The sequence below is a fragment of the Podarcis bocagei genome (genome assembly GCF_964188305.1).
Source record: "Podarcis bocagei genome assembly, chromosome: 7".
NCBI lineage: Eukaryota > Metazoa > Chordata > Lepidosauria > Squamata > Lacertidae > Podarcis > Podarcis bocagei.
The window spans coordinates 31,572,937-31,584,047 of record NC_138132.1 but is presented as its reverse complement, the minus strand read 5'-3'; the positions used below and the strand labels follow the sequence as shown (position 1 = coordinate 31,584,047).

At 44.2% G+C, this 11,111-nt stretch overlaps 1 pseudogene across 2 annotated transcripts; it reads left to right on the top strand.

Moving 5' to 3' along the window:
* The first annotated feature begins 253 nt into the window (after positions 1–253).
* LOC308590240 (gap junction beta-5 protein pseudogene) lies at positions 254–9,320 on the top strand (annotated as a pseudogene). Of its 2 annotated transcripts, none has more exons than XR_014013324.1 (2): positions 254–389; positions 6,738–9,320. The product of XR_014013324.1 is annotated as a gap junction beta-5 protein pseudogene (transcript). The 2 variants fall into 2 exon arrangements; XR_014013325.1 differs by lacking the exon at positions 254–389 and adding an exon at positions 3,443–3,592.
* Positions 9,321–11,111: the final 1,791 nt, after the last annotated feature.

Below are 11,111 nucleotides of genomic sequence, written 5' to 3'. Positions count from 1 at the left end.
GTGCGTAAAAAACTGAGACACAGCAAAAAAAAAAAGACCTGCTCTGTTCATCCGTCTCTCCTCCAGCCATAGGACTAGATGCCCAAATCACATTGGTTCTCTGCTGCTTGTATGATGGAGGCCCTTGACATTTGCATGAGTACAGCTCTCTGCTTCCAGCAGTCTTGACAGGTAGCAGCAACCGAAGTTGTGCTGGAAAGCTCCACCCCGGAATGTGCCTTTTGGAGATTCCTCCTCCTCTGCCTCGTCCTCCTCCTCCTCACTCCCAGAGTGCTGGGAGGAGCCTCAGAGCTTTGATGCCCTTTAATTGGGAAAAAGGCTGTCTCAATGCTCCAGAAGACGAGAGCGGATCAGGAAAAGGCCTGCAAGGAAGCTGGAACTCCTACCAGGTAAGTGTGTTCATTTGTTTTTCCTCACCATTGTGGGCTGAACTGCAACAAGAATGCCTTTTGCAAAAGGTTTTAAAGGTGTTCACTGTGAGGTGGGGACCACAACCTGGTGGGAAGATGTCACTGCTAGGCAGACAATACTAGGTGGACCTATGCCTCCTGACATGCCTCCCTGTGTTCCTGTGGGACATGTGCCACAAAAGTCAGGCTTACTATTAGCCAAGGTAAATCAGGGCTCCAGTGGTCGAGATCAGATTTGTAACATTTGAAAAGGCAGCCACTGACACTACCCTGAAAGCCTTCCCCTCACCAAAGAACCACAGAAGCCCCCGTATCTCGGGAGAGGAATACAGGAGTTCGCAAACCAAAAGATGCGACTCCGAAGCAAACTCAAGCCCAGGCACCCCGTGTGCTTGAAATTAAGCACCTCCTGTAAAAGCAAAGAGTCTCAGGTTGCATCTGGAATTTCGTAACAAAATATGCAGGCTTAATAGTTTCATATATATAATAGGCAGGGTGAGAGAATGTTGTTGTTGTTTTTCTCATCTGTAGTGTCTATGAAGATCTCGGGGTCTTGTGAATGTTATGCTCACCTTGTGGGGAAGTGTTAATTCATCTTTTTAATTCATGTGCAGCAGATCCCTGTGAAATTCTTGTCAAACAACAAAGTGATAACACTCGGAATCTTATAGTCCCCGGTATTTTTTCAAATGATCTTTAAGAGCTAGGAGGAGGAGCCAGTGCTTTGCTAATGTATCATTTTAACATTACAGGAAATGTCAAGAGTTGGTTTTACAGCTTTTTTAAAAAAAAAGAGGACTAATCAGGGAAAATAAAATGCTGCAGAGACAGAATTCATTGAGAGCAGAAATGTTGATCACAATAGTTTGAAGATCAAGTGATCACTATCTATGCTTCCGTATGGAAGGTAGATTTAAAAAACAAAGTTTGTGCAGAGCATATGGGCTGGATCCAGAATAGGATAGTTGGACTTAGGTTCTATTGAAATCAACGCGACAAAGTTCATCATGGCTCAACCAGGCACAGCAATCTGGGGGAGTGCTGTAGCTCAGTGGCACAGCATCTGTTGCATGCAGAAAATTCTCCAAGATTTCAGGAAGAGTCCAAATCCCTTCAAATTTGTGTGTAAATATACCTGTAATGAGCTTCCCCCACCCCACTAGCTAACCTTAACTGCAAGTTTCATCCTATTTTCAAACAAGTAACACCTCACTGGTAAGAGAGAGAAGGATAATCACTGGGGGGGGGGGGAGAGAGCTTCTAGCATCAAGGAAGACAAAATTGAGGTTCTTGGGCATGCTGAAGAGCATCATTCCATGCAGGGGAGCATGGGATTTGCAGGTTCCTATGTCCTTTGAACTGGACTGTGGGATCAGGGAAATTTAGAAAGTCCATACTCCCCAGCCTTTCCTGTCTCAGACACCCCTTTCCAATAAGTTTTTGTTACTTGGAATGGGTATGGGATGAAGTGCCAAATCAGTTGTTTTTCAGTGTTTTCTACAAATACTGCAAGTATTTTGAAAGAAAATGAAACAAAACAAAACAAAAAAGCAAGCCAAGAGAAGTTGCGGGGGAGGGGGGGCAAACTGACAATGAAAGAAAGAAAGGGAAGGGATTCACTGCTGCTGCTACTACAAAATTTCTTTACAAGGATTGTAAAAAAACAACAACCCATGAAGCAGATACAAAGAAGAGATGCATGATAGTTACACGGAAACTCTATTCCAACATAATCAGATGGAGATGGGGGAGAAATTAATTCAACTCCCTTGTTAACGTGAACCTACCTAATCTGCACTTCCTGAACCAATAAGCAAAGGGAAATGCAGCTGTCTCCTGAAATTTGCACTTCTCTGAATTTTACAGTATAGTTTAACAGCCAAAAACATCATGCACAAGGTACACACAAAATTCCATATGTTAGTGAAAACAGCTTACAAAAATGCATTATATTTGTGGGAATGGTTTGCAAAAATGTAGACATTAGAGAAAATTGCGTACAAAAATGGAGGACATTTAGAGAAATGTGGATGAAATTATACAGGGATATCTCTCTCTCTCTCTCTCTCTCTCTCTCTCTCTCTCTCTCTCTCGCACACACACACACACACACTGCTGCAGAAATTAGCCATACTACAACTATAAAAATGAGGAACTAGGAAAAACCAAAATGGACAGATTTGCCCATCCTAGAATAAGGGCAGATTAACAGCATCCCGCCCTAAGCATCTTGGCTGTGGTTAGAAACAAAATTATAAAAATGGAAAGTTTGTCTGATCTAGCATGGCAACTCTTGTGCTGTGCTTTTAGTGCTAGGTCTGTGATGAATTAGTAAACCTTGGCCAATCGTACAGATTAAAGATGAATCATCTTTGTGTCAGTGTTCCTGCAAAGACATTTTTTGGTTGCAGTTTCTCAGTCTCCATTTGGCTTTCTAGAAGAGATGCTTGAGAAAGGGGAGCATCAGACAGCATGTTAATGCTCTTATAAACTTTAATCAGCCTCCCTCCCCACTCCTCCACCTTGAATCCATTCCAAAGGCACCTGGACCCATTCCCTCTAGGCTGCTCTAAATGCCTTACTTTCTTCAGTACAGACTTTCAGTTCACGTGCAGCTCCTTGAGGACTTCAAAGAGCAGCAGCTGTTCGACAAAACTCTTCGGGGAAGATCCTTCTCTCCAGAAATTCAGCACTAGCCATAGGAAGCAATTAAGGCTGCCTGTGTTTCTCCTCTTCCCCAGTGCCTAGGCATGTGTACATTAAAAACCTATGGGTTCCTTTGTAAGAATCAGGCACTGTCGTGCTGCAAAGAAGGGAAAAGATGCAGGCAGTATTGGCTCCAGGTTTGTGGGGCCTTGGGGCAACATGCTCAGAACCCAAAAATGAAGTAGAAGTGAAGAGGAGGGGCTTCTACTTCATTTTGGGGTTCTGCTGTCCATTTGCCTGCCCTGCTCCTCTGACTCTGTCCACATCACCACCCAGGTGCACCATGGATCTGGATCCATCTTCTCCTATTGTCTGTTGTTGCTCAGGTGTTTGTAGAGAGCAAGTGATCAGGCAGTGGCAGCAGCAAGGAGATGAAGCACAGAGTTTGGGGGTTGTCAATGGGGCCCCTGTTTTGAAATGGACTTTGCCCAGTGATGTCAGCTTTCAGTCCTGAACTGCATCACTTTGGACTGTAGGTGAGACCTTGTGTGATGGGCACTCCACCTCTGTTTTAACACATACATGCAAAACTAGCACTTGATGGGAAAGACTCAGACAGAGCCCTTCCCTGGGATACTTCCAGCAATTTTTGGCAAAAACTGTTAGGGTCCACCTCAAATTTACTAAAAATCAAGAGTCCACCCCCTGGGTCCAGCTTCAGATTACCTCTTGGTTCCACCTCTGTGGAAAAAGACTCTGCCTGCAGACCCAAGAGTGGTCAGCTACGGGTGGGGAAATCTGTGAGTTGTGGTTTCTCATTTTTCCAAACTAAAGTTCACATTCCCACATCAGTTTTTAAATTTTATTTTAGAAAGTCCTCATGAAAATTTGTCAGGATTTTAGTATGACTTTCTCCTAATATACATGTTTTTATATGCAATCCCCCCTAAAATGCACATATTTGCAAAGCAATTTAACCTACTATAGTGCATTTTTGTATGTTACACTCATTCATATATGTATTTTATGTACACTTTACCCCAGTATATGCATGTTTGTACACATGGCTTGGCTGGAGAACTGCTTCCAAAAATATGAAGAAATGTGAATTTGGGAAGATGGTTGTGTTTAGCTTCTCATGTTGTTTCAGAAAATGTGATTTAATAGGTATACCTTTAAATGCAAATAGAACCAAATTTCTCCTCAATCCCTATGTTCAACCCTAAGTTCATGTGTTAGTAGTGTGGCCATATCTTCTCTACAAAGCTGTCTAGTCAAAGTCTGGTTTACAGATGAAGAAACCCCAAGGAGGGGGGATAAGGGCCTTGAATTTGCCCATCTACAATATTTGTTCAGCAGCCATGTAAGTTTCCTAGTCCCAAGTCTTCCACACTATGGTGCAATGTATTGTATTCCTGATTAATTATTTGCATATGCAAACTGGTGTTTTCCCATCTGATGTTGTGTTTCCTCTTTTTTGGCATTGCGTTAAGTTGCCATCATAGGAGATGGCAGGTCTCCATCATTTCAAAAGCAAATGGAGACGCTCTTGAGAACTCGTAGCACCCCAGTCTCATACCAGAGTTCACCACCGGGCATCTTCCTTGCACACACACACACACACACACACACTTTATTTACTGCAGCAGTTAGCAGTTCTTGCCCCTTTGGGAGATGAGGGCAGGGTGGATAGATTGTGGTTTCTTTCTAGCCTGTACGGACATGTTGCTAGCTTAGGCAAAACATATGACATCCATATGGGGGAGAGGCACATGGCGTGGGGGTGGGGAAAAGTATTGGGTGTTTAAATTGCTATGCATGTTTTCTAGCCTTGGCTCTTTAATCATTTGTAATCTGTGGTGAGGGGAGTGGCACAGCTGAACCCAGAAAGTTTATTTTATTTGCATATCCATTTCATTTATATATGAGCTTTTTGCCAAGGCACCCAAGGCAGTTTACAGTTTTAAAGGACTAGAGCAAATTATATTCTAAGTGTTGTAAGTAGCTGGGCCAAATCCCCTCAGTTTCCTCGATCATCCATTCATTTCCTCAGAAACTTCATCCAAGATTCTTCAGCAGGGGTGGGGGAATCTTGTTGCTTTTTTGATGAAGTCATTGAAGAGTTGGAAAAGGCTCAGAAAAGTGCCACCAAAATGATCAAGGGGAGGGAATGACTTCCCTGTGAAGCAGTGTCTTGAACAGGGCCGGATTTAGGTTTGATGAGGCCCTAAGCTACTGAAGGTAAAGGGGCCCTTTATATGTCAACAACAAATTGTGGCTGGTTTTTGTGTTGAATATATGCTAAATGGTAATTTATGGACCTAATAGGTATCTAAAGCCATCCACACATAACAAAATATGTATTTTATCAAAGTAATTGTATTTTTTCCCTTTAAATTTTTTTTTGGGGGGCCAAGAGAGTGGGGCCCTAAACTATAGCTTGTCTAGCTTATACATAGATCCAGCACTGGTCTTGAACTTTTTAGTTTAGAGAAAAAAGCAAGTAAGAAGCGGCATGATAGAAGTTTAGAAAAGCCATGCATGGCATGGAGAAAGTGGATAGACAAAAGTTTTTATTCCTCTCTCATAACACCAGAACTCATGGACATCCAGCAAAGCTGGATGTTGGAAGATTTGGGACAGATAAAAGAAAGTCCCTCTTCACACAGTGCACAGTTAAACTATGGCACTTGCTCCCCTAGAAGGCATTGAAGTCCAACAACTGGGATGGCTTTAAAAGAGGATTAGACAGATTCATGGAGGAAAGGGTTACTAGCCATGGTGGCTCTGCTCTACCTCCACAGCTGGATGCTGTAATGCTTCTGGGTACCAGCTGCTGGAAACTACAGGAGGGGAAGGTTCTCTTGTGCTCATATTTCACTTGCCCCTAGGAAGTGAAATATGCACAGATGCACAGGCATCTGGTCGGCCACTGCGAGAACAGGATGCTGGACTAGATGGGTCATTGGTTCACTGATCCAGTGGGCTGTTCTTATAGGGGATACAAGCAGACATCATCCTTAACTAGAAATAGTGGTCCTAAACATGATCATCAACTTTATGGTGGGGGTCTTAGGGGTAGCACTTACTCTGCCTCCCAATTCAGTTTGGGAGGCAGAGGAAACCCCAATCCCATGCTCCCCAGCAGGTGATGAAGCTCATCAGCAAGCACTAGAGTGATATTCTCTGCTGCCTCTATCAAGCGCTCTCTGTCACCAGCTACCAATTCCTCTTCTCAAGGTTGAGGGGTATTGCTGGCAACAGGGAGGCCTCGAAGTCAGTGTGGACAAGAAGCAGCAATAAATACTAGTCCCAAATGATATGGGAGAAATTGGAGCAGTTTGTGACAGGCCATCAAAGTCCCCCAATTCCACACTTACCCCTTTGTTAGTTGTTACATGTTGCTGAATTTGGAAGTAAAGCTTTTATCTCAAACAGCTACGAACCTTCAAGGTAGATGATCAAACCTGGCAGACATTGCAGAATGGGTCTAGAAAGACAACATAGCCTGCAGATGAAATGGTTTGAGAGTAATCCTGAAGGGGGAGGGGAGGGGCTTAAGTTATTTCGGTTCCATGCAGTGAATCAGGTCTAGCGGTGTGGTGGTGTTCACAACCTATCGATACAGGCAACATCAGGGTGTTACAATATTTCTAATTCCATCTTCTCATGTCTTTTCAGGAACTGGAAGTAGAAACCAGAGGCCATGAACTGGGGAAGCTTTCAAGGGCTCCTGACCGGAGTGAATAAATATTCCACAGCCTTTGGACGTATTTGGCTCTCAGTGGTCTTCATCTTCCGGCTTCTAGTCTACATAGTGGCAGCTGAAAAGGTTTGGGGAGATGACCAGAAGGATTTTGACTGCAACACTAAGCAGCCAGGCTGCCCAAACGTCTGCTATGACCATTACTTCCCAATCTCCCACATCCGCCTCTGGGCCCTACAGCTCATTCTGGTTACCTGTCCTTCCCTGCTGGTAATCATGCATGTTGCCTACCTGGAAGCCAAACTGGAGAAACATAAGAAGAAGGTTGGGGCAGACTATGCACTGCGCTATCCTCCTGGCAAGAAGCGTGGAGGTTTGTGGTGGACCTATTTCTTGAGCCTCATCTTCAAGTCTGCTGTGGACATTATATTCCTCTACATCTTCTACCATGTGTTCCCAAACTACACACTCCCCAATGTGGTGAAATGCTCCCTTGATCCTTGTCCCAACATTGTAGACTGCTACATAGCTAAGCCCACAGAGAAGAACATCTTCACCCTTTTCATGATCAGCACAGCCTGTGTTTGCATCCTCCTCAGCCTTCTTGAAGCCTTCTACCTCGTTGGGAAACGATGTAAAGAGCACCTCCAAGCCAGAAGTGAAAGCCACAGGAGGCAGGACAGTGAAGTATTCATTATGAAGAAAGACCCTTCCTCCCTGCCCCCCGGTAAACATAACCCAAATGAAATAGGTCTGGAGGCATTCAATAGTACCGACTATAAGCCTTCTCCCTTCAACTTCACATCCTGCCCACCTCAGACAGCTCTGACTTCTAAAACAGCACCATCATAAGCAACCCTTAAATCCTGGGAAAGTGGGTAATGGAAACCTTATACAGAACTAATATTACCTACTTTTCATATCAGCACTTTCTTTTAGGCAGGACATGGATGTGATGTATGAGAGGGAGAGAGGGATGGCCTTTGTCCGACACTCACCTAATTCAGACTGTTCAGTTTTCTGATATACGTACTGATCAAAGAAGTCTATATTAAATGGTCATATCCAAATTCCCTGGTTCTTGCAACTAATTAGATCTAAACCACTTACGGTTTGCGTATTGTGGACGTGTGCTACTTACACATTGCAGATTGCACTATTTCTGCCCAATCCAGTTTTCAAAAACCTACCCACCACCACAACTGAAGGTGGCTGGCACACTTGGTCTTGACTGCTGGGATACACACACACACACACAGAGAGAGAGAGAGAGAGAGAGAGAGAGAGAGAGAGAGAGAGAGAGAACCAAGTCAGTTCAAAGACAGGGATGAGTTTCTTCCAGCCACCATGCCAAACTAACAAGATGTACTGAGTGTAAAGCTGTCAGTCAAAACTATCCCCAAATGCCTGACAGAATAAGTGCATTTGACCAGTTTCCTGGAATGACGAAGTTTCATAGCCTGGTGAACTCCCTGGAAAGTGAAATCCCTTCTCAGCTATGAAGTTTACTGTGTAACCTTGATTCTTCCTGTCACTCTCTCTCAGTCTAAACTACCTTGCTGCATTGTTGAGGAGATAAAATGTGAGACTTGCTTCCCTGAGCACCTTAGAGGAAAGGTGAGATAAAACTGAACACAAATCATGTCCCCCAAAGCAGGGGGAGGGAGAGAGAGAACGATAAGGGGAAAGGTGACTACAGGATGAATACAGAACTCAAGCCTATAAAATGAAAATGCTGATATTTGAAGCACAGGTGCCCATATCCAAAGATTAGTGAGAATTACCACAGACTCAGAATAAAATTAGATTAGGTGGGGGTTTTTTTCTTGTTTCCCTTTGTTTCATCGAGCATTGATTTGAAATCAATAAGTGGTATTCAACAAAGTTTTATGCAAAATAGACCTACTGAAATTAATGGACCTGAGGAACATCGTGTTTATTAATCTCAGTGGTCTACTCTGAGAAAGACTGAGTTCAATGCCACCTGATTTGAGTCTTGGGAAATTCTCATTCATATTTGGATATGCCCATCTGTGTCCAGGAATGGCTGACATGATAGAGTGGTGCCCAATGACCAACCTACCAACAGTGGCATTGCTGCCACTTACCTGCACTGTATAGAGATGGACCAGGGTGGCAGTGAGACTGGGGTTGTGTGGGCAGAAGCGCCAGATTAGCACCATCAATACACCTGAACTGCCCCAACCTTGCTGCCCCCATGCCTCATCCAGGTAAGCAGAGCAACCCCGATGTTGGAACGGTGGCTCCATGGCACCACCCCACCATCTGAGCCATTCATGGTTTATCGTTTTGTTATTGCACTATTGTTGTAAATGCTGGTTGGGGAGGTGAAAGGGGTAATAGCTTTTTCTTTTCCTGCCTATCTTCCATGTCACATCTTATCTCCAGATTCTGTACCGCACAATACAGCTGTGACTTTTGAATGTAGACAGACAAGTGCCTTATCAGTTAAAATGCAAGCAGAACAAAGAGGTGGGGGAAAAGGTGTATGTGTTACATTGAGATGTTCAATAAAATGTGAATAATAATTTTAAAAATTCCCGTTGGGCATTTTATTTATTAATGTGTTGCATTTATACCTCAGCAGAACTCAAGGTAGTATGTGTGGGTCTCCCAGAAGTGGTGTGGGGCATGAAATTTCCCATTTCATAAATTGATTAGTATTAATGAAAGCACTTTGTTATGCAGCTCATAGCTAAACTATGGAATCCACTCTTACAAGAGGCCACCAACTTGGGTGACTAAAAGATTAGACATTCATGGTGGATGAGGCAATTGATAGCTATTAGCCCTGGTGGCTATTTCCTACCTCTAGTGTTGGAGGCAGCATGCCTCTGAATATCAGCAGCATGGAATCACAGGTGAACAGAGAGCTGCTGCACTCAGGTTCTGAATGTGGGCTTCCCATAGGCTTCTGATTGGCTACTGTGAGAACAGGACGCAGGTGCAGATGGGCATCTGGCCTCAGCCAGCTGCTTTTTCCTTTGTGTGAGTTCCTAGGCCAGTTGAAGACCTAGTATTAGGCAAGCTTGGTAGTATAAAAGTTGTAATTAATGTTTTTCAGGTAGTTATCCCTAGCAAGTGTGTCAGGTAATACGTGTATGTCCTTCATTTGCATTTGTAAATGGTGGGGTGGGGTGGGGGAATAGAAATTACATATATATAATTTTACAACATCAGGGTTAGATGTCATTAGGATCCATGTTGGGCATCAAGGGCCCTTGACATGGTATCACAGAAGGGCCCACACTCTCCAGCACACATCTTCTTCTTTGGCGATCACTCATAGTCGAGTAAGGTAGTCTTCCATGAACACAGTCTTAGCGGTGTGTCTGTAGGTGACTGTGGAGGCCAATTCTGGATCCACACAACCTTCCACAGTGAGGACTTAGGTTTCCAGGTGGGAGCTGATCATGGTGAGAGTTTGCCAAATGTGCCTTCTTCTTAGCTCGTTTCTCCCTTTTGTCCTGAGTTTGAGTGTCTTCAAAGTCCATGACACCTTTGGTAAAGGCTGTTCTCCAATAGGAGCGCTCGCAGGCCAGTGTTTCTCAATTGCCGGTGTTTATATCACATTTTGTTAGATTTGCCTTGAGAGAGTCTTTAAACCTCTTTTGCTGACCCCTCCCCTAATGCAGTTGCACTGGGTGAGTGGGGTGCTGCTGCTGCTGCTGCTGCTGGTAGCAACACTATTCACCATCCTCACTGTCGGGTCCTGGGCAAGCAATTTAGCAGTGGGTGAATGACAAAACTACTTCTGAAAGGCCGAAAACAGCAGTACCGCCCATGGCTACAACTGCTGACAAGGGCCCCAGTGGGGAAGGGTAGGGAGTTTTGGCACTCATTCCTTTGGCATGCATGGGAAGCCCCTCCCACTTTTGGAGGGGAACACAGAGGTGTTTGTGCATCCCCGGAAGAAGCTACACCCCAGAACATTCCCCAACAGTGTTGTTGAAGTGAGGATGTGCAGTGTGGGAGAAAAGGGTGCTGGTGGCTCCTCCCAGATAATCTCAAAATTGATATGGGAAGCAGTTGTGTGGAGATACATTGACATACAGTTGTGAAGTTCTTGACTAAGCTACTACAGTGGTACCTCAGGTTAAGAACTTAATTCATTCTGGAGGTCCGTTCTTAACCTGAAACTGTTCTTAATCTGAGGTACCACTTTAGCTAATGGGGCCTCCCGCTGCCACCTCGGCACGATTTCTGTTCTCATCCTGAAGCAAAGTTCTTAACCTGAGGTACTATTTCTGTGTTAGCGGAGTCTGTAACCTGAAGTGTCTGTAACCAGAGGTATTTCCTTTGCCATAAGCAAGTCTAAGTGTGGGTCT